The sequence below is a fragment of the Leptidea sinapis genome, chromosome 9, assembly GCF_905404315.1.
Source record: "Leptidea sinapis chromosome 9, ilLepSina1.1, whole genome shotgun sequence".
Taxonomy (NCBI): domain Eukaryota; kingdom Metazoa; phylum Arthropoda; class Insecta; order Lepidoptera; family Pieridae; genus Leptidea; species Leptidea sinapis.
This window is the reverse complement of record NC_066273.1, coordinates 15,681,218-15,700,188: the sequence shown is the minus strand read 5'-3', so window position 1 is coordinate 15,700,188 and position 18,971 is coordinate 15,681,218. Positions and strand designations below refer to the sequence as shown.

Sequence of the window (18,971 nt, the reverse complement as noted above, 5' to 3'; positions counted from 1 at the left end):
CTTAACCGTATATGCTGCAGAACTAAGCATATTCGCCAATCCTTCAATATGGGGGCCCCACTGCAATTTGGAATCAAGAGTAATGCCAAGAAATATAGCAGATTCCACTGGTTTTACCACCTCTCCATTTAATAAAATATTCGCATCTACATTTTTGACATTTGGCGCGGTGAATCAATTGCACCCTCGGACGATAGGCGCACGAGCGCACTCGGGCTGCAATTGATGCCTTACAACCCTTAGCTATTAATCTACTATTTCTTACCACCTGCTCAAAAATGACATATCAGAGACCAGTAATGTCGACTTAAAAGTTATTCAAAGCCTCTAAAAACTGACACAATATTGTACTGAATTTAATTCAGGCTCTAGGGGCTGAATTAGTTAGTACTTGGAACACTAGAATAACAAAAATGTTTATTGCAACCTGTCTTAAATTAATAACCGAAAATAAATTATTTTTAATCGACGATATAATATATAAAAACAAAAAAAGCATTAAAATTTTACAAATTCCAACTAAAATTGACACGTGCGTTGTTTACCTACGGTTTTAGTTATTCTTATAAATTTGTTCTTATTTTCACGCAGTTGGTACAAAAACGCTTGGGATTTAACAATACAGTACTTTATTACGCTCACGATGCACCCGTGACATAAAATTCTGCTTTATCCCGTTGTAACATAATTTACGAGGGGGCAAACGGGCAAGAGGCTCCGCAACAATCAACATCAGGTGTCAAGTGATGCGTTCCGACCTTTATGAAGTATTTTAAATTTAATAAATGTAGTAGGTACAAGTTGTTTTTAAGATCTGCGTTAGATGATCCTTACGGTAAATTAAGTATTAACTATACTTTTATTTTTTTTAAATGCTGGATTAATGTTGATTTGAGTAATTTTTTTGCCAATCGACGAAATAGTTTTGCCATCATGTTTCTGTTTATGATAGTCTAACATATTATATTTGTTTCAACGTGATTGATATATACTTAAGTGTTGATATAGATCAATATCTCGCCATGCTATATGCCGTAGGGTGCGCCCTTAAGTAATATTATAAACGAAGTTTAATGAAGCTTTAGAGACTGAGCGTTTGGCGATTAAATAAAACAACTGCTTGACTGTGAGGAATATGTGGAAGATATATGGAAGATATGATTTATTAAAAAGTTACACGATATATATACAAAATCCTTAAAACTAGTTACCCAATTACAATGGTTACTTAAAAAATATTTACAAGTTCAGAAAATACACACCAATACTAGAGCTTACATTTTAACCAATAGTAAAACGTTTCATTCAATAAAATTTGAGAATAATATTATGTGTTCTATCACGCTCTAAAACTAATGCTATCGCAGTTTGTGTAAACTCGCGTCGAACCTCGATCATACGATGTCAATGAGCATTCCGCACCTACGCTATTGGTCATTGATTAAAATTGCATGAATAGCGATCGACGCCCGAGTCCCGACGCGTCATTCGAGGACACTCGGCCTTGCTGTGCGGTTGTGTAACGCGGAGCATATGACTGATCACGTGAGTATGTCTGCGATCGTCGAGAGAAAGTACGATGCTTGAAACTTCACTGCGATGACTACTGGTGATCTGTATGATTCTATGAGTTGATATACAGCATTATGAAATGGTTCTTATCAGAGCTAATACTACGTTATATAAAATAAAATGTTCTTGTCAGAACGAATATTTCGGCATACGCTTATTACAGTTATTATGCACGATTACTATTTCTACGATCTATAATGCTACGTTACAAGTTAGGTATTAGACATTTGTATTAATTGATATTATTGGTTGTAGGTACAGCTACAAAGCTATCGCCTACCTAGGGGCTAGGTCATGGCGGCACCGGGCACGCTATCATGGCCGTTATAACTATCAGCTCATGACGTTTTTTCGTTTCATAAAACTCAGTCAAGTGCAAATCAGACCCACACGGAAAGTTTCATGAAATGGTACTGTTGAACAAGATAGGTAGGTACAAAGTATGTATTGGGTCGGTCACTAAATTTCTCATAGTAGGTATTCATTCACAAATTCTATTAAATTATATTATACCATACACCATTTCATATTAACATTATAAATGATAAATAACTTATCTATTTATATATATATATATATAAATGAATTGCTGTTCGTTAGTCTCGCTAAAACTCGAGAACGGCTGGGCCGATTTGTCTAATTTTGGTCTTGAATTATTTGTGGAAGTCCAGGGAAGGTTTAAAAGGTGAATAAATATGAAAGTGTTCGGAATTAAAAAAAAACAACAACTTTGTTTTTCCTTTGATGTGTCCCCCGTCGTCCGATATTTGTTTTGTATGGACATATTTTCTATGAGAAAATTTATTGACGCACGGTTTGACAGTTCTGCTGTAAAAGAATTTCATTGCAACAACAGGGAGCATATTTTACGAAATAATTCTTGATGTTATGATATATTACTGACAAATTCTTAAAAAAAAATCATTATTTTATTTATTATACCACAGTACAACGTCTGTCGGGTCAACTGGTATATTTTTTTTTATGGAATAGGAGGACATACGAGCTTACGGGTCACCTGTTGTTAAGTGATCACCGCCGCCCATACTCTCTTGCAACACCAGAGGAATCACAGGAGCGTTGCCGGCCTTTAAGGAAGGTGTACGCGCTTTTTTTGAAGTTACCCATGTCGTATCGCCCCGGAAACACCGCACAAGGAAGTTCATTCCACAGCTTTGTAGTACGTGGAAGAAAGCTCCATGTAAACCGCACTGTGGAGGACCGCCACACATCCAGATGGTGAGGATGATATCCTAACTTGTGGCGTGTCGTGCGAAGGTGGAATTCGGCGGCAGAAATTAGGTAAAACAGCTCTTCGGAACACTCCCCGTGATAAATGCGGTAGAAGACACACAATGAAGCGACGTCTCTACGCAACGCCAAGTGATCCAGCCATTCACAGAGTACTGGGTCCCCGACAATTCGCGCTGCTCTGCGTTGCACGCGGTCAAATGGATCGAGCTGATACTGGGGTGCGCCAGACCAGAGATGACAGCAATACTCCATGTGTGGCCGGACCTGCGCTTTGTACAGCGCTAGAATGTGGGCCGGCTTGAAGTATTGCCGTGCTCTATTAATGACGCCCAGTTTCTTTGAAGCCAATTTGGCTTTGCCCTCCAGATGGCCACGGAATTGGCAATCGCTCGAGATTTCGAGACCCAGTATTCCGATACTAGGCGAGGCTTTTAGGGAAGTGTTGTCGAAGAGCGGTGATGCGACAAATGGGGTTTTTTTAGTGGTAAACGCGCAAACTTGAGTCTTCTGGGGGTTAAATTGGACAAGGTTCAATTTAACCCATTCCGCGACCTTCTCAAGAGAGGACTCGATAGAAGACACAAGTTTCTCCCAGCACTGGTCGACGATTTCCCGAGAGAGACGTGCATGGCCCGTGTATACGGCATCACCAGTGCTGTCATCTGCATAGCAATGAATGTTGGAGGTGTCCAACATATCATTGATATGCAGAAGAAACAGCGTAGGAGATAGCACACAGCCTTGGGGCACTCCAGCATTCACGGGCTTCGGGTTCGAGCAATGTCCGTCGACAGCGACCTGTATGCTGCGCCCAGTGAGGAAGCTGGAGGTCCACTTGCACAAGCTCTCGGGAAGCCCAAATGATGGAAGTTTAGAGAGGAGCGCCTTATGCCATACACGATCAAAGGCCTTCGCTATATCCAGGCTAACTGCCAGGCCTTCCCCCTTGCTTTCAATAGCCGCAGCCCATCTATGTGTTAGGTATACCAGAAGATCACCTGCCGACCGACCATGACGAAACCCGTTTTGTCGGTCGTTGATCAACTGGTGACCCTCTAGGTATACCAAGAGCTGACGGCTAATTATGCTCTCCATGATTTTGGAGAGCAGGGAGGTAATAGCAATAGGCCTGTAGTTTGCCGGATCCGAACTGTCTCCTTTTTTTTGGATCGGATGGACAAGGGCTGACTTCCATGAGTCAGGGACTACGCCTTTGGAATAAGAGTGCCGGAATAAACGCGTTAGCACCGGCATCAACTCAGGGGCACACGTTCTAAGCACGATTGGAGAAATGCCATCCGGCCCGCTCGACTTCCTGACGTCCGACGAAAACAGAGCTCGCCTAACAGTTTTCTGTCTGAACTGTACTTCAGGCATAGAGCTCTGACACCGCGGGATGGTCGGCGGTGTTTTTCCGTTGTCGTCAAGAGTCGAGTTGGAGGCGAAAAGAGCGCACAGGAGATCGGCTTTCTCTTTTGCCGTATGGGCCAGGGTGTCATTCCTCATGTGCAACGGCGGCATGGACGGCTGGCTGACGTTACCAAGAGCAGCTTTCGACAACGACCAGAACTTGCGTGTTCCGGTCGGGTAACTGGAAAGCTGCTCGCCGATTTTGACGACGTGTTTTGACTTTGCACGGGCGATTTGCCGCTTAAAAAATCTGGAAGCACGGTTGTATTTCCTCTTTAGAACTATGCAGTTCGGATCCTTTGTGCCCAGCGCCGCAACCCAAGTTCAATACGCCTGTTTTTTGCAGTCAGATGCTGCTTTAACTGACGCATCGAACCAGCGCTGTGATCTGCCACCGATCGGTACTACAGAGCATGGTATAAAAATATCCATGCCCTGTAGTATCACATCGGCTACTGCAACGGCGCAGGCACTAGGATCATCCGAAGGGAAACAAACCCTGCTCCAAGGGTAGGATGCAAAAAAGGAACGCATCCTACCCCAATCTGCTGACTTGTAGTGCCAAACGCGGCGGATCGCTGGTGGTCTGCGACGTGGGCGTCGTATAGGCACTACACTCCTGACCAGGCAATGGTCGGACGTTCCGAGAGGGGCGTCGACAATGACCTGGTAACCATCGGGATGTGTAGTCAGCAGAAGATCTAATAAGGACGGCATGTGGCTATCCACATCCGGGAGCCGCGTTGGCGACTCAACCAATTGGGATAGATCGTACGCCAATGCAAAATTATGCACAGATCGCCCTGCGTAGTCTGTGGTACGTGATCCAAGCCATTCGGCATTGTGCCCGTTGAAATCACCCAAGACTACGATTTCAGCGGAGGGGATCTGTGCAAGCACGTCGTCAATTGCCGCTTGAACGCAGCCCATGAGATGATCGGTTTCTACGTTACCACTATGGGACCTGTAGACACACGCATAGATGCGGACGCGGTCCTCTAAATCTACGCGGAGCCAGAGAGTGGACAGGTCCCTACCCTCAAAATTGCCGAGACGGCGACAGCAGATATCCTCCCTAACGTACACACATACCCCGGCATGAGGCAAAAAATTGTGCTCAATTTTGTACCCGGGGTACGTTAAATATGACGTATCGCTAGGTCGAGATATCTGCGTCTCCGTAAGGAAACACAAGGCCGGCTTCGCCGTCTCAAGGTGGTGGTGGACGGCGTTTAAGTTGGAGTGAATTCCCCTGATATTGCAAAAGTCCACGTTGAGTGTGGAGCGGGGTGCCGTGGTGTTACTGCCTCGTTTGTCCGTGGTCATGCGCGGTACTGTGCCCTCCCCAGAATACGAAGGGCAGCCCGAGCTAGAGTGCTCGGGGAGGGATTCTCCGACTCTGGTAGAGCCGGTACCCTCCTGGGGGTACTATCTCTTTAGGGACCGCTTTCATAATCTTTGTTGGGGATGGGGGGGGGGGGGGGAATGGCCTCCGGTCCTCGACACTAACCTATGCGAAACATATCGGCACTTCACGCCGGTATTCTGTGCGAGTGTGGTAATTAACCCGGACGAGTCTGGCCCGATTGTGCTGACGTCAAAAGACGGCTGCGTGACTCTCCCATTTCTAAAAATTATTAAATATTAATGTTATTCCAAAAACAGTCCTGCTGAATTTAATGCGCTTATTCTTTAGATTCACTTTCAATAAGTGATTCAAAAATACTTTGTTAGTACGTACTTAAATTAATATTGATTGTTTGGTTTTAGTAAAACCTAAGACAAAAAGCGAAAATTGAGTTTTATAACCCACGATTTTTAGTCGGTGTCGGAGCTACAGTTGTCATTTGTTGTCGTTATTGTACTAAAGACTGTCTTGCCCACGTTAGCGCGACGGTACCATGTTGTTCTAGAATTATAATACCTAAATATGAAAAAGGTCTCTTCTTAAGTTTGGTCGGTTTTAGCTTAGCTTAACTCTTTTGTCTTGATCCGTGCAATACATAAGTAGTTACCTACTTATAAGACCTTCACCAAATGATTTATACAATTTGTTATTTTTAAAGTGATAATCTTCACTTCTGGTACTAATTACACAAAGTAAATTTGTAACGTAAAATTAAGCCAACTGCTCTTTCCACCTGAGCCAACCGGCTCAGTTGGAAAGAGCGCTCGGACGATACCCGAGTTACGACGCGGGTATTAGTCGCCGCATCGTTCATAAATTTTGGTTACAAATTTTATTCATTCATAATTCATTTCATTTATATTCATATTATTTTTTTTTGTAAATTATAGGCAAAAAGTATATTTTATTCAAATAATTTATAAATACTGATAAGTTTAAGTCTGTTTTATATAATTGTGAAATGATGCATGTTTTAATTATTATATAATATTATTGATTTCTTATTCATTTACGTTTAAGGCGAGGTTTTCCCAACACTTTAGGTAAAAATTGCGCGAACGTTAGATTCGATAGGTACGCATGGACACGGGCGACGGGCATGGCTGAGAACGAACCGAGCGATGCGGGTCAACGACCGCCGACCCAGAAGGACCGCGTAATATTTTTTAAAACTTACAGTTGTGCTAGAGTACGGAATTACTGTGATAATATTTTTTATGCATTTTTGAAGTAAATCTTTTTTATCGACGTATGAGAGAAATGTTATACTACGCGCAAAATTATGATTTCAACATTATGGATATCGTATCCGAGATTCTCGGAGGTGCAGAGAACTAATTTGGGATCATTTTTGAAATCCGAGATGGCCGCCGCGCAAAATTATGATTTCAACAATATGGGTATCGTATCCAAGGTTCTCGAGGGTGCAGAGAACGAATTTGGAATCATTTTTGAAATCCAAGATGGCCGCCGCACAAAATTATGATTTCAGCAATATGGATATCGTGTCCGAGGTTCTCGAGGGTGCAGAGAACGATTTTGGGATCATTTTTGAAATCCAAGATGGCCGCAGCACAAAATTATGATCGACAGCAGATAACGATTCGACTCAAAATTCGTCCTCGACACCCTCGAGAACCTCGGACACGATATCCATATTGCTGAAATCATAATTTTGTGCGGCGGCCATCTTGGATTTCAAAAATGATCCCAAAATCGTTCTCTGCACCCTCGAGAACCTCGGACACAATATCCATATTGCTGAAATCATAATTTTGTGCGGCGGCCATCTTGGATTTCAAAAATGATCACAAAATCGTTATCTGCACCCTCGAGAACCTCGGACAAGATATCCATATTGCTGAAATCATAATTTAGTGCGGCGGTCATCTTGGATTTATCTAACTTCCCTAAAGTACATATATACAAAAATCCCGCGTGGCATAATATTCAAAATAATATTACGTAAATTTTATTTTAGTACTTTCCGACTTACATTTACCTATATATTTCAACAAATACGCTGTCGCATCATCATTATTTTTTTACTATGATTCCCGCTTTGTACTTGTTTGCTAAAATCTTACGTAATGTGAGCCCGAGAGACACGAACGCAGTACCTTCCTTGACAGTGGTCACGGGCGTACTGCTGGCTTGAGCGAGCATGCAACCAAGGCGTCGCGTTTGGTTTATTACGAAAAAAATTAACATAAAATAATTCACAAAGCGTATTGATAAATCCCACGATGAAAACTTATAAATACTAATAAACTATCGAATAAAATAAGTTTTGTGTTTATAGCTATCATAGTTTTATGATAATATAAACAATTCAAATAAAGAAGACTATTTTTCAAAAAATAAATCTATCGAGATTTTTTTTCGTAATCGTGTTTTCGAAACAGCGATAATTTAGATAAAGAAATGAAGATAAATATGTCAAAAAATTTGAACCGTAGTATTTGTAGAAGTATTTTAAGTAGATTTTTAAAAATGTTACTTTTTAGGACTATAGCGCCTTAATTCAATTTCTAAATGTTCCGATAATGTTTGCATTCATTTTAATTAAATATGTTTGTGTCTTTGTTTTTGAAATGTGTGTAACACCTATAATCAAGCCTACACTTAGAATTTATTATTTATTGTAATAATATTATTACACTTTTGTTAGTGTTTGTCTTGATGGTGTTAAATAAATAAATTTAATCTGTACAAATAATTGACCTTACATCTGTATGCGACTGCTTGATTCGTGTTGAAAAAACCAAAACCATTTTACTTAACCATAAATCATAGCATCCATTATCAGATTGCTTAGCCGATTTTTTTTAATCGGAAGTATCCCTTCCGAATTAATAATAAATATTCTAAATCAGTCTCTAAATAACAGACTTCTTAAATTTTTATTAATAATTCTTTAAAATAAATTTTACTTGATTTATCGAACTCACCATTCGTTTACCTTTATCCATCATTAATTAAATTCCATATTACCGCCACATAAGTATTACTTAGTTTATGTTCTTTAATACGATTGGTTTGCTGGAAACTCATAAGAAAATCATAAAAGTGATTTAATTTCTCAACTACTATATATATATATATATTACTACTAGCTGACCCAGCAAAGTTGTATTGCCGATATTAAAATCGCGATAAAGTAACTGTTGAAATTTAAATAAAATGTCAAAAAATTAAAAAAAAAAATGTGTGGACCACCCTTAACATTTAGGGGGATGAAAAATAGATGTCCGATTCTCAGACAATACAACGTTTGCTGGGTCAGCTAGTATAATATGTAAATCTGTGAGTTGACGTAAGTTCTTATACCTTTGTATACGATAGTGGGTATTTATGCTTCTGTTCTATCTATTTCTGTTTTAAATGACAATGAGAAATATTACTTTTAACAATTAAATGACATCATATCTCGTAAGCAATAGGCTGAAGGCACATCATTAATTTAATTAAATGACGAACTCAAAATATCAAATCAAAAAAATCAAAATAGATATTAAGCAAGCCATCTTGTGATCAACGACAGGGTACTTAATGAAATATAAAATCTTTTTTGAAAAGAATAGCAGACTGTTCGAGCATGAATATTGAACAAATCGTTACTGTCCCCGCCTGTATGTATATATCTTGTCAGTGATTAAATTACTGCGTAATAACTGAATATGACACTTTCAATGCACGAAGCACGTGTCATACATACCAACATAAACCGGTTCGTTTTTAACTAACGATGCAAATGCATTTAGCATTAACAATTGCACTACCAGGAATCGAATTGCAAAACTGTCAGATTGATTTATCCGCTTTGCAATTGCGTGGAATTACTCTTTTTTTTTAAAGCCTGCTGCGAATGATTTATGCAGACGCACATTGATACTAAAAATTCTGCAAATGAAAATAAAATATTTCGACGAATACTTGACGCGGCCGTTCGTTAGTTTGATTGCAACAGCGATAATCAACTCAAGCAACACCTGACGAGTCTCGAAGTCAGAGAAATTACTTTGTGAGACAAAAAAAATTACTGCTTGACACGGTAACCAATAAATCCAAATCGAAATACTAAGAATAAAGGCATGGACAATAAAGGAATTTAATACTCGTACAATACAGGCCGTATAAAGTGGCGCTGGGCAGGCCATGGAGCCAGGATGAGCGATGACCGATGGACTTCAAGACTGACGTTGTTGACGCGGGCCTTGCTGGTGTTAGAAAGAAAGACCGGTAACTCGCGGGGATAGCATAAAAATACCTGGTAAAAATTGGAAAACAGTTGTCAAAAATAAAGACAAATGGAAATGAATAAAAAAAGAGAAAACCAAATTAGAGACGCGCGACTTACAGCGCGCGTTTTCATCTATTTTCACGGATTGTTAGAAATTCATAGTTTTGTTTTGAAAAATAAGTTCTTTAACTGATAATGAAAGTATATAATTAACTCCTGAAAGTATTAGAAGCAAGAAATGTGATCGATACTCTATTACCTGCAAAATCCCGGAAGAAATATATGAAAGCCTATTGCGGCAAGAATTTTTTTAATCCGTGTTTTTGGCCTATTTCCAGTACTTAGCCAAAACTAAACAACCTTTCACTGTTTGGAGTACCTACTCTATGCTAAAATCAACAGTCAGTTCTAATAACGATGTAAAACTGGAAACATAATCGAAATTAATAGCTTATCTGAAGAGTATGTCTGATGGATTCCAACCAAAAAATCCAAAGTATTCTCAGTCGGATGATTTACTGTTAGTAAAATAGACAGACACAAAAACAAAAAAGTAATTGTGTGGTTTTATGAAACCACGATGCAAGTGAAACTTATTTCACATAATAACATAGGTATTAATATCAGCATAGAAAAAAAACAAATTTAGATATGCTTTACATTTTCATAAAATAAAAAAAACCTTTATCAAGTGTGTGGGGTTCGAACCTACTCTTCCACCCGAACGCAATTGCATCCAATATGATATGCACTATAGGCGCCGCCCAGCCGTCACGCGACATGCAACACACAGACGAAAAAGTTTGAGACGATGTAATAAAAGTTTCACTTTAATATTGACCGATTCTTTGTAATTCTAGAAGAATACAAAACTATTGTCAAAAAGAATGTAAATACTACGTAATAAGAGGTGGGATTGCCTAAGTAGAATACTACTAGTACTATAATTACTACCATTTCAAACTTATGTCAGTGATTTGACATTTCATTCTAAACTAAATTTCAATTTTTACTTACGCAGAATATATTTTGCGCTCGAGAGATACAATCTACTTTTGATCACTCAACTAATACGTTAGCCGGCTCGGTTTTATTAAGCGCGACTCGCTCGGTGTTTGAAGTAAACATTACGAGTACAATTGAATGAGTCGAATGACCCAATTTTTTATGAAAGCACCACAAACTATGCAGTTGACGGAGCTTGTTACTTATTTAACAAATCTATAATGCAAGGCAATCGTTTTATAATTATTATATTTTAGTTACTTTTCAATAATGATTTAATGCTTAGAGCACAATACAAATGAAACAAAAATAAGTCACGGCAAAGTTTACCAGATCAATTAAATTCATAAGAAATTATATTTTGTATTATTATCACCTCGCCGTGATAAAGTTTTCATTTATATCGTGTCATATTACACAGCGTCTTTTGTTTATTGCTTTTTATATACCAAAAGAGATGTGAGAGGCACCTGCTGTCTCCAGTGTCAGAGGTCGAGGGACAATACTCTAATCTTAATGATGCCAAAGTCAAGTGGATCACTCTGTTGACATCCAGTAGTTCACTGGATAACTTTGACTAAACATATTTATTATTATTTTATTTGTTTGTAAGGCTGTACGTGTTCTATACAATGATCAAAATATCACGAATGACGAGAAAACGCCTTACCGGCTCGTATTATTTGTACTATTTTGTCACGTTTATAATACACAAAATATTCTACGACATGTCTCTACAGAAATTGTAAATGACGTACTAAACTTGTTTGCGTAAAACTACTACTATACATACTTAGCCAAAATCATAAAATGATCGTTAAATTATACGATTTTAAATGCGAAATGCATTCGCTACTCAAGGATACCTACATAGCTCAGAATGAGACTTGTCATATTGTGGACAACCAAAAGGTTGTAACTTGTACTTTTAATTTTACTTTATAATGCGTGTCTTGTTGTTGAATGTAAAACCTTCACCCTAACATTCACTTGTTAGTTCGATTGTTTATGGAATAGGATGACAAACGAAACTCGCCGAAGATCTCTTGCAGCACCAAAGGAATCACAAGGACGAGACAATCATCGGTGCGATAAGAATTATGGCTGCTCCGACTAAAAATCGTGAGTCGCAAACTCAAAAAACATGGATTCGTTCTCGGCAATTTCCTTCTTCACCTTCCCACATCGGCAGTGCCCCCAGGGCACATAATTGTTCAGATACACCAAAACCGAGTGTTCCATACGGCACCCTACTCCCTCGTCAAGTTCTGATCCTTATTTTGTTTATAAGATAGTCTTAAAGCTTGTTTCAGTAGTTTTCTGATACATTCACTCAAATCATCCTAATTATAAGTAATCTATTGCTACAAATAAAATAATACGCTTTGACAGAACGCTGTGCGAGCGACAAAGTCACACCGATCTGAAGGCTTAGTGTGCGTCCACACTGAATGCGCGGTGACGGGGGCCTAAGGCTAGGGTTACTATGGATGCGAGTTCTGACGAAAAATTGTTCTGACGAGTTCTGACGGATTCGTCAGAAGAAACAAATGCCTGGTATCCAATGACAGTGCTTACACTGGTAACGACGAACGCGTCAGAACAAATTTTCGTCAGAACTCGTATCCATAGTAACCCTAGCCTAAGGCGGGCACGGCGAGCGAGTCGTGCGCCCGTGCGATGGCCACAGTGGGTCGCGATCTCTCGAACGGTTCGAAATATGTACGGGTCTCTACATGGGGTCACCAATTATTTCAGAGAGGCAGATTTCAAAACGGAGTATCATAGTGTTGATTATATGTAACAAGAGTTTCTCGCCGCCTCCGCAGCCCTGCCATAACCACAATTTATGCATAAATTTTATTTATTTGAAGCCGATATTTCGATCTAATCGTAACTATACTACTAATAATAACTATATTATGAAAGTTATTGGTAAGAGAGATAGTATTTGGCTGGTGGGTAGTGGCTAGAGTGACATTGGACTAGGCTTGCCAGTACATCCGCTACAACGATATACTAGGTAACGATTGAACCACCGTGTCCTAGAGCTATTGTAGAGATAACCCTTTATACGAGTTGACTCACATTAATGACATTCGTGGAAGAAATAAATTAATATGTAAATGTGAGGAAATGGAAAAATTATACAATTTGCTTTTCATATCTCACTTTTACCTAATTAATAAGTTGCTCAACATGGTTTCCGTTGACTCCAATGCATAAGTTTATACGTCCCTCTAATGACCTTACTGCATTTGATACCATGACAGAATTTATCCTCGATAGAATATCAACAAAAATTAATCAAGATTTCTAACAAAAATTTTGAATAGGAGGTGAGTTTTCTTCCATGTAAAAATAATAAAATAAAATATTTTGTATTTCCTTTCATTTTTAGTAATACATTTCTTTCCAAAGTTCAAGCAGCAACAGAGTCCATTGGTTCAATAACCCAGGCTGTATTTTTTTTGAAAAATCATTCGGGTTGATTCCGTCAAAAGTACAATAAATTTTAAAAGACTAAATATGAAGTTATTGGTTTCTTATACATCGAGGGCATGACTCCTTTTACGACTTTTCTCTAAGTTTCGTAGTTTCCGACTTGGCCATCACCTTCTCAAAAAAGCATCCTGTATACAGACACTTTATCGCATAATCTGTATATATAAAAATGAATTGCTGTTCGTTAGTCTCGCTAAAACTCGAGATGTAGATCGAGGTGCATATTTTACGAAGTAATTTTTGATGTTATGATATATTATTGACAAATTCATATAAAAACATTATTTTATTTATTATATACAGAACAACGTCTGTCGGGTCAGCTAGTAGTACATAGTATGTGTTTATGTGTTGTGTGTGTGTGTGTGTGTGCGTCTATATATTATAGGTTCACCGTGATGGAATTTAATAAGTAAATCATAATAAACTTATTGTTACTTAGAAAGATCAAAGTATGTCGGGTTCACTAGTTTTGAACATAAAACGCCTACAAATAATCAAAGTGTTATTATACCATAGTGTTTATTGTCTCTGAAACTTCATCTTGAGTGGTCTTTGGAAATACAATCATGTAGTTTTGTTGTCGTATCGGTTAGATAGTTTATATCGTATTGAATACAGTTACTTTATTTGTTGACGTTATCTGGCCCTTGTCGGTCAAATGCATATTGTACATGTAAGCGCGTGGGTTATTGGTATATTATTACCAGCAGATGTGGGAGTGGGTACACAGAAGATTAACAATAAACATTAAATAGAATTATATTTATTTACCATAGCGAGTGACTATAACATAATATATTGCAACAACACTTGGTAAATATTATGAAACTACATCAGTTCGTAAAGGTACGTTGACATGGGAAGAAGAACTGATAAGAAATTCCCAGCCCATCTCTTAAATTAGAGCATGCACAGAAGCAGACAAGAACAAAAATCTACTATACTATAATAAGCCTTCCATTTCATAGAAGCTTTAATATATTTCTTGAATTAGTGCTGTCTTAGTTGATGGTCCCAGATGATTGGTGTGTATCTAACGCGTTTACAACAAATGATTAGGTGAATTCAAACTGGAAGTTCAATTACGATACTTACATTTATATGACATATTTATTAAAATAAATAAATATCAAAACAATAGTAATGGAGACCTCCATCTTTATATCATTAAGAATTTGGCAAACATTTATTTTATAATGAACTATCTGACAGACGTTGTTCTGTTCATAATAAAAAAAAGTCTTGCGGATGGAATTTTGGAAAATTCGTTCTTAGCTGACCTCTACTCGGTGAAAAGAATATTCCTACCAAATTTCAAGTCTTTAGCTCTAGTTGTTCCAGAGATATCGTGATGTGTGACTATATACGTGGAAATCTCTTATATATATATAGATTGAACTTCGGAAATGGATTGTCTTGATTCATACCACAAACTTTCAAGAATTGGCCTTAAGATTTGAATGGTCAGGGCGAATGCGAGACGGATCGGATATTAAAGATTTGCGGGCTAACTCGTCATGCAAAATGTTCATAAAGTAGTTGCTGCAGATCTGAAGAATTGCTATTATCATTGCTGCATTGATCTCTTGACATCGATCAAGTTATTTGTCCATGTTGCCCATGAAGTATAATTGTAAAAATTTAAGCTGTGCATCTTCGAGAGGTTGCAGTGATCCAATACGATGATGAGTTTGTCCTTATATCTACAATATCAAAAGCAAAACCCGTATTACTGATTTATAAACTCTTTTTTTAGAATTAGCATACACAATACATAGGAATAAGTATAGTACATATGTTATTCTTTTACTGTATTGTGTGTAAGTATGTAAATAAATAAATACCTTGAATGTCGGATTAAATCCTCGTTCTTAGATGTCTGCCCCAAATGAGGTCATTTGGAAACAAACATTGTATTTTTGAGTGTTTTCTAGAACATGGCAGCACAATTCTTGCGTTTCTCCGCAGAATACTCGCAAACAACGTCCATCGGCCCAATGCGGAAGCTAGTATGCAAGCAGTACTACAGTACAGTATTAGTACTGCAATCGTATCGAAACGCTGCTTGATACAAATCAGTACTTCATAAACTTCTTCTTGTGCGTCGAAAATTATCTATAAGTTGTTGATCTCTGAGGTTTTACTGGACGATTTCGTATTGCCAGCCGATCCGGTTTACGGGCTGCTACGATTTGCTCTTGTGAATCATAGCACGAAGACGATCCATACTAACGCGGTTCTTTTCACAAGCAATTTCTTGTTCTTCTTCAGTCTTTTCATTCGCAATATTTCGAATCCTAGTTGCATTACATTTTTGTCGGGAATAATTTGATCGTCTTGGTCGTGACATTGTTAATGATAATATCGGCACAATAAGCTAATAGAAACTCGAAACAAACACACCAACCGGTCAACTTGAATAACATGACGTGCACTGTCAGTTGTATTTTATAACTCATGTAGCGTGAAACTAACAAAAAACTTTATTGAATTCTTTCTATTCTCGAGATGTCATTAAAATGTCAATCCATACAAAATGTATCAGAAAATATTTTTTTTTATAATATTTTTTTTGTATTTTTTTTTATATTTTATGACTTATTATATCCTATGTCCGTCTCCTGGCTCTAAGCTACCTCCTCACCAATTTTCAGCCATATCGGTAAAGCCGTTCTTGAGTTATAAATAGTGTAACTAACACGACTTTCTTATGTATATGTATATATAGATGTATTAACCCCACTTCGCAACCCTCCTTTCGGATGGAATTTAGCAAAATCCGTTCTTAGCTGACTTCTACCCGACGAAAGGGATATTCCTTCTAAATTTCAAGCGTCTACATCGTATGGTTCCAGAGATATTGTGATGAGTCAATACATAGGTGGTAATCTCTAAATATATTATATAACTAGCTGACCCGGTAAACGTTTTGCCATATAAATCATTTTTAGAGTGAGACCGTTTCATGGACATTGCAACATTATTTTTGTAAACCAAAAGAATTCTTCTAAAGTAGCCTAAGTTATTACATCAGTTAGCTCCTAATAAAAGTCCTGTGAAAATCGGTCCAGCCGGAACAAACAGACAGACAAAAATTAAAAAAAATATATTTTGGTGTATATTTATTTATATACATGTTGAAAAAAACGGTTATTTCAATATTACAAACAGACACTCCAATTTTATTTATATGTATAGATATAGAAAACTAGCTAGCCCGACAGGCGTTGTTCTGTTCATAATAAAAAAAACTTATAAATTTGGTAAGTATAAAAAAAAACTCTAATTTTGAAAATTTCTGTTCTTAGTCAACCTCTACTCCACGAAAAGAATATTTATACCAAAGTCGACCGATATAGCCGAATGGTTAGTGACCCTGACTACTAAGCTAGAGGTCTCGGGTACGAATCCCGCTAGGTGCAATCATTTATATAATGAATATGGATGTTTGTTTCCGAGTCATGTTTATATGTATTTATGTACGTATATGTAAGTATATCGTATCAAATATATCGTTGTCTTGTGCCCATAGATTGCTATGCCTAATTTGGGGCAAGATTATTTGTGTAAAAGTGTGCCAATTTTATTATTTCAAGTCTCTGGGCTTTATGGTTCCGAAGATATCGTGATATATCAACACATACTTAGGTGGAAATGTCACTGTCTCTCAATTTAATGGAAATAAGGTGTGTTTTGTATTTGGTGTGCTCTACCTACTAATGTTCCACTTTACTATGACATCGAACGGAATAGTTTTTTCTTTTATTTTCGGAAGATATCTTAAATTAGAAGATCGTTGAATCGATTCTATTTTTAAATTGCCTCAAATTGTCTCATTGTATATATCAGCCAATCTACAATCGGTCATTGGTTCACAGTGTCAGAGTTAATTCAATTTATTTTGATAACTCAGGACTTTATAAGCATTCCCGCATTTAGGTGACATTCTAATATTATGTTAATCTTGCAAAATAGTACATAAACAGTACTTGCATAGTATAAAATGTAAATCATAATGTCTAAGCAAAAATATATATACTTACCTTGTATTTCAGTTACTTACATTAAATGAGGTAGATAGACGCTATAGTGTTTTGTACCAAAGGTAAATATCTACTTACTTATCGCTTCAAGCGATCTATTGATATTGCTAATCCTGTATTATGTTGTATCTATATTATGTTGCCTGATAAATTATTAAAAGCAAAATCGATTTAGCTGATTCCGAAAAGGAGAGTAGCCGAAACAAACAAACTGACACACACATATATATATACAAACAAGTGTGTGCGTGTTCGTATAATCTTAACGCGCGATTGAAGTAAAACTTAATAATAATTAACAATAGGAATTATAAGGAGATATATTATAATTTAGGTGTCTTAATTAATTTTACTATACTTCTGTGGACCATGACTTATATTTTCATTTATTTCAAATAATATGTATGCAATCCATACTGTATATAAAATTCGTCAATATCACATTCAAAATTTAAAAATTTTCACTTAGTAAATAAGATAATTGAATAAGTATATAAATAATGTCGCAAATCGTCAGAAAATTTCTGAAGTTCTATAAATAATTTATTAATTACAATATAAATAAACAGATGAACTTGGAGATTTTCATTAAATATTACCTCGCAACTCGAAATATTATTTCAAATCGTTCAATTTTAACGATTAAAAAATTGTTTGACTGACTTGTTTGTACGGAGTGTTACTTCCGTCAGAAAAAATATTTGAGCTACCCTCAAGTCGCGCCTAAAGAAGTTTTACTTCAAAAATTTATAAATACAAAATGAAACTATAAAGAAAATAAAGAAAAGCTATATTAATTTTGAAATACGTAGAATTCGTAATAATTGTGTATATTAATTTGCAAAAAACATAGTATACAATGGTGTTAAAATATGGTAATAATGAGCTTATATGTTTTGCTAGCACTATTCCTAGCATGCAAATATTTAATCAGAATTTCTTATCCATTAATTCCTTAACATTATAAAAATTAAAATCATTTAGCTAACTATATAGCTTATTCTTAAATAATCTAGAATATAAATTTTTAATGCTACTCGGTAACTTATTATAATATTATATATTAAATACGAACACAATTGCATACACGACTTTTATTATGTATTAATATATTATATTTATGTATTTAGTAATATTGGGAACATCATGTAGAACAAGTCTTTGTGGATCACGTTGGTTCCGCGGATTTAAATCATTAGCTGATTTAAAAAATGCTTTATTTTTTTCTACAAACATACATTATTTAGAAAATTTAAAGCGAGGTCAAGAGTAACAATCCTTGTTTTTTAAATATGGGTCGACACGATTGCTCAGGATGCATCCCGTACATTGCCCTAATACACTTTTTTGAGCAATAAATGCTCTGTTTATATCTGTGCTGTGTCCCCATAATATAATCCCGTAGCGCAGTAGCGATTCTACATGTGCGTAATAATTCATGATAGTAGTTTTTATGCTTGTTACATTTTTGACTTGTTTATGTGCATACACTTACTTATTTATTCTCTTAGATATATTATCTACTTGC

The 18,971-nt window shown here is 36.9% G+C and overlaps 1 protein-coding gene across 4 annotated transcripts in view; it reads right to left on the bottom strand.

Annotated features, from left to right (window-relative positions):
• LOC126965903 (b(0,+)-type amino acid transporter 1-like) overlaps positions 1 to 18,971 on the bottom strand; it is a 52,742-nt gene that overhangs the window by 25,359 nt on the left and 8,412 nt on the right. The gene's annotated exons all lie outside the window — the stretch shown is intronic.